This window comes from Ascidiella aspersa, chromosome 5 (genome assembly GCF_963924565.1).
Source record: "Ascidiella aspersa chromosome 5, kaAscAspe10.2, whole genome shotgun sequence".
Classification (NCBI taxonomy): domain Eukaryota; kingdom Metazoa; phylum Chordata; class Ascidiacea; order Phlebobranchia; family Ascidiidae; genus Ascidiella; species Ascidiella aspersa.
Window position 1 is genome coordinate 13,402,261 of NC_139451.1, and position 5,000 is coordinate 13,407,260.

Sequence of the window (5,000 nt, forward strand, 5' to 3'; positions counted from 1 at the left end):
AGAGACCGACACAGGTCCAGGCTCACGCCCGCCCGTGAGAGCAGGCGTTCGCCCAGTCCGGTACAGTCCCGTCGCCCGCTTCGTGCCTCAGCCCGACCGACCCGGCCCTTAGAGCCAATCCTTTTCCCGAAGTTACGGATCTAGTTTGCCGACTTCCCTTACCTACATTGTTCTATCGGCCAGAGGCTGTTCACCTCGGAGACCTGCTGCGGATATGGGTACGACCTCGCACGAAACTTACACCATCTCCCTCGGATTTTCACGGGTCGACGCGAGCGCACCGGACACCACAAGAGACGTGGTGCTTTGCGGGGCCCATGTCCCTATCTCCGGGCAAACCGATTCCAGGGTCGCCGCACCCTTACCAAGAAAAGAGAACTCTTCCCGGGACCCACGCCGACGTTTCCGAGTTCGCTTGCGTTGCCGCACCAGGCGCCGAAGCGCCGATCTCCGCGTCGAGGTTCGGGAATATTAACCCGATTCCCTTTCGGTCCGCCGGGGCAACGACGAGCATCGCCCCGCTTCAGAACGGCATTCGCCTATTCCTTAGGATCGACTGACCCATGTTCAACTGCTGTTCACATGGAACCCTTCTCCACTTCGGCCTTCAAAGTTCTCATTTGAATATTTGCTACTACCACCAAGATCTGCACCGACGGCTGCTCCACCCGGGCTCGCGCCCTAGGCTTCGACGCACGCCGCCGCGGCCCTCCTACTCGTCGCGGCCTAGCGCACCGGTGTGCTCGTACCGCCGCGACGGCCGGGTATAGGCCCGACGCTCCAGCGCCATCCATTTTCAGGGCTGATTGATTCGGCAGGTGAGTTGTTACACACTCCTTAGCGGATTCCGACTTCCATGGCCACCGTCCTGCTGTCTAGATCAACCAACACCTTTTGTGGGCTCTGATGAGCGTCGCGTCGGGCGCCTTAACCCGGCGTTCGGTTCATCCCGCATCGCCAGTCCTGCTTACCAAGAGTGGCCCACTTGGCACTCGCATTCCATGCCCGGCTCCAATTAAGCGAGTCGGGCTTCTTACCAATTTAAAGTTTGAGAATAGGTTGAGGACGTTTCGTCCCCAAGGCCTCTAATCATTCGCTTTACCAGATAAAACTGCGACAGAGCGCCAGCTATCCTGAGGGAAACTTCGGAGGGAACCAGCTACTAGACGGTTCGATTAGTCTTTCGCCCCTATACCCAAATTTGACGATCGATTTGCACGTCAGAATCGCTACGGTCCTCCACCAGAGTTTCCTCTGGCTTCAACCTCTTCAGGCATAGTTCACCATCTTTCGGGTCCCAACGCGAACGCTCTCGCTCGACCTCTCCGGCAAAGCGGACGAGATCGGCCGGTGATGCGGCCGCCGCGAACGACGACGTCTCACCTCCGCCGGACCGCGCCGACATTCACTTTCACTGCGCCCATGGGTTTCGTACTGCCCCGTGGCTCGCGCTCACGTTAGACTCCTTGGTCCGTGTTTCAAGACGGGTCGGGAAGGTGGCTGACTTCAGCCGCGGACCCCGTGCGCCTCGCGAAACGACACCGGAAGCGCGACCGAGACGAAGAGGCTGGGCACTGAGAACAGTCCCCGACCCACGACGCCCCAGCCGGCACCGGGCGCTCGGCCCCGAAGGGCAGACGCGGCGATCTCTCCTCGCCCGAACGGCGGGCCGACGGACACGCGCGCCTATAGTACCCGACCGAGGCCGGGTTACCTTGCGCGCGGCCTTCTCGCCGCCGTCCAGACGGTCGCGGCCTTCGCCCGGCGCTAGTGCGCTGGTCCCCGATCGGGCGGCGCCGCCGGCGGCCCGTGAGGGTCCGCACGACAACGTCGCCGACAGGGGGCCGGCTGAAAGCGACCGGGCGACTCGACAGGCCCTCCCGTTTGCCTCTCGACGGTTTCACGTACTCTTTAACTCTCTCTTCAAAGTGCTTTTCAACTTTCCCTCACGGTACTTGTTCGCTATCGGTCTCGTGACCGTATTTAGCCTTAGATGGAGTTTACCACCCGCTTTGGGCTGCATTCCCAAACAACCCGACTCTGGGAAGACGCCGTAGCGCGCCCGCCTGTCGCCGCCATGGGCCTGACACCCGCTCTGGGAAAAGGCCTCGATCAGAAGGACGCGGGCGACCGGCGAAGCGCGCCGTGACGAATTCCGTACGCCACAATTCCGCGCACTCCAAAAGCGCGCGGATTCGGCGATGGGCACATCCCGCTTCACTCGCCGTTACTGAGGGAATCCTCGTTAGTTTCTTTTCCTCCGCTTAGTAATATGCTTAAATTCAGCGGGTAGCCTCGTCCGACCTCAGGCCGAAAGTAAGGACCGGGACTATTCTTCCCGTTCCGCGCTCGCCGTCGGCGCCGCGCGCCGCCGCGCACCTCGATTCCCGCCCTTGAGCCGCCAGCCGTTGGCCTCTTCGAGGTCGACTCGCCGCCGCCGCGCGGGATTCTGGTCGCGATCGTCGCGCATCGTGCCGTGCTGTCTTGAGCGGGACGGGCGCTCGCGCGTCCGACGCCGCAGCAGCCGCGCGGAGAAATCCCCGCGCGGAACGTTTGCAACGCGACCCTGAGGCGGGCGCGGCCCCGGGATTGACCCGAGGCCGCAATTTGCGTTCAGAACGTCGATGCTCAATGTGTCCTGCAATTCACACTAATTCACGCAGCTAGCTGCGTCCTTCATCGACTCACGAGCCGAGTGATCCACCGCCAAGAGCCATCCACGATTGTTTCGCTCGCACAGTGCCTCGCACTATAGGGTGACAAAATAGACCGCGCCGAGCGGTCGGCCAGGCCGACGCTTGAAGCCGGAGCGCGCGGCACCGCGGCACTCGACGCGCAAACATTACCGGGTGACCGAATCGCCGGCCGGCGCGCCGCTCCTCGCGGGTCGGGCGCCGGGTAGCAAAGACTTTTTCTCTCGCTTGTCCGAGTTTCGCGTTCGCCGAAGCGTTTGCGAGACCGTTAATGATCCTTCCGCAGGTTCACCTACGGAAACCTTGTTACGACTTTTACTTCCTCTAAATGATCAAGTTAGATCGTCTTCTCGGACGCCGGCTCGACCGTTGCCGGCCGCGCCAGGTCCAATCGGAGGACCTCACTAAACCATTCAATCGGTAGTAGCGACGGGCGGTGTGTACAAAGGGCAGGGACGTAATCAACGCGAGCTAATGACTCGCGCTTACTGGGAATTCCTCGTTCAAGGGAAATAATTGCAATTCCCTATCCCTAGCACGACCGGGGTTCAGCGGGTTACCCAGACCTGTCGGCCAAGGCGAGCACATGCTGATCCGGTCAGTGTAGCGCGCGTGCGGCCCCGAACATCTAAGGGCATCACAGACCTGTTATTGCTCAATCTCGTGTGGCTAAACGCCACTAGTCCCTCTAAGAAGTTAGACGCCGACCGATTGGGTCGCGTAACTAGTTAGCAAGCCAGAGTCTCGTTCGTTATCGGAATTAACCAGACAAATCGCTCCACCAACTAAGAACGGCCATGCACCACCACCCACAGAATCAAGAAAGAGCTCTCAATCTGTCAATCCTCACTGTGTCCGGGCCGGGTGAGATTTCCCGTGTTGAGTCAAATTAAGCCGCAGGCTCCACTCCTGGTGGTGCCCTTCCGTCAATTCCTTTAAGTTTCAGCTTTGCAACCATACTTCCCCCGGAACCCAAAGACTTTGGTTTCCCGCAAGCTGCCGGAGAGGTCGTAAAACTAACGCCCCCCGATCGCTAGTTGGCATCGTTTATAGTCAGAACTAGGACGGTATCTGATCGTCTTCGAACCTCTGACTTTCGCTCTTGATTAAAGAAAACATTCTTGGCAAATGCTTTCGCAGTCGTTCGTCTTGCGCCGATCCAAGAATTTCACCTCTAACGGCACAGTACGAATGCCCCCGTCTGTCCCTCTTAATCATTACCTCGCGCTCCGAAAACCAACAAAATAGAACCGAGGTCCTATTCCATTATTCCATGCACCATTATTCAGGCGAATCGCCTGCTTTGAACACTCTAATTTTTTCAAAGTAAACGTTCCGGCCGCCGCCGACACTCAGTCAAGGGCACCGGCGGAGAACCGGAGGTGAGGCCAGGACGGCCAGTACACGCCTTGCGACGGACCGGCCGCCTGCGCCCAAAATCCAACTACGAGCTTTTTAACCGCAACAACTTAAATATACACTTTTGGAGCTGGAATTACCGCGGCTGCTGGCACCAGACTTGCCCTCCAATGGATACTCGTTAAAGGTTTTAAAGTGTACTCATTCCAATTACAGGGCCTCGTTTAGAGTCCTGTATTGTTATTTTTCGTCACTACCTCCCCGCGTCGGGAATGGGTAATTTGCGCGCCTGCTGCCTTCCTTGGATGTGGTAGCCGTTTCTCAGGCTCCCTCTCCGGAATCGAACCCTGATTCTCCGTTACCCGTAAGAACCTCGGTAGGCCAGTACCGTACCGACGAAAGTTGATAGGGCAGACACTTGAATGATCCGTCGCCGGTGCGAGACCGTGCGATCCGCAAAGTTATCCAGAGTCACCAAAGGTTGCGGGCCGAAGCCCGGTCGGTTTTTGGTCTGATAAAAGCACGCCTCCCGCGAGGTCGGCGCTTCACGCATGTATTAGCTCTAGCATTTCCACAGTTAACCACGTAAAACGTACGATCAAATGAACCATAACTGATTTAATGAGCCATTCGCAGTTTCACTGTACGAGAGCTCGTACTTAGACTTGCATGGCTTAATCTTTGAGACAAGCATATGACTACTGGCAGGATCAACCAGGTAGCTACTTTAGCGTAGCCCCGAAAGGCCGACGAAGGAGGTGCCGCTGATGCGGCGCCGTCGCTCGGTCGATGCGAAACCCGAAGGCTTCTCCGTTAAAATTTCGTTCTTTGCTCGGCTGCCCGAACTCAGAAAACCGTCACCGCCCGTCGCACCCGCCGGAGTAAGACTTCGTCGGCAGGCCTTTCGACCGCCACGTCGCCAACACCGGCGCGAGCGCAACGCACGCC

The 5,000-nt window shown here is 58.5% G+C and overlaps 2 non-coding genes and 1 pseudogene across 2 annotated transcripts; all 3 read right to left on the reverse strand.

Moving 5' to 3' along the window:
* Positions 1-177: 177 nt before the first annotated feature.
* Positions 178-2,290, reverse strand: LOC146144437 (large subunit ribosomal RNA; annotated as a pseudogene).
* A 271-nt stretch (positions 2,291-2,561) lies between these two features.
* Positions 2,562-2,715, reverse strand: LOC146144438 (5.8S ribosomal RNA). Its single transcript, XR_014498962.1, has one exon. It is a non-coding gene; the product is annotated as a 5.8S ribosomal RNA (ribosomal RNA).
* Positions 2,716-2,962: 247 nt separating this feature from the next.
* Positions 2,963-4,773, reverse strand: LOC146144439 (small subunit ribosomal RNA). Its single transcript, XR_014500593.1, has one exon. It is a non-coding gene; the product is annotated as a small subunit ribosomal RNA (ribosomal RNA).
* Positions 4,774-5,000: the final 227 nt, after the last annotated feature.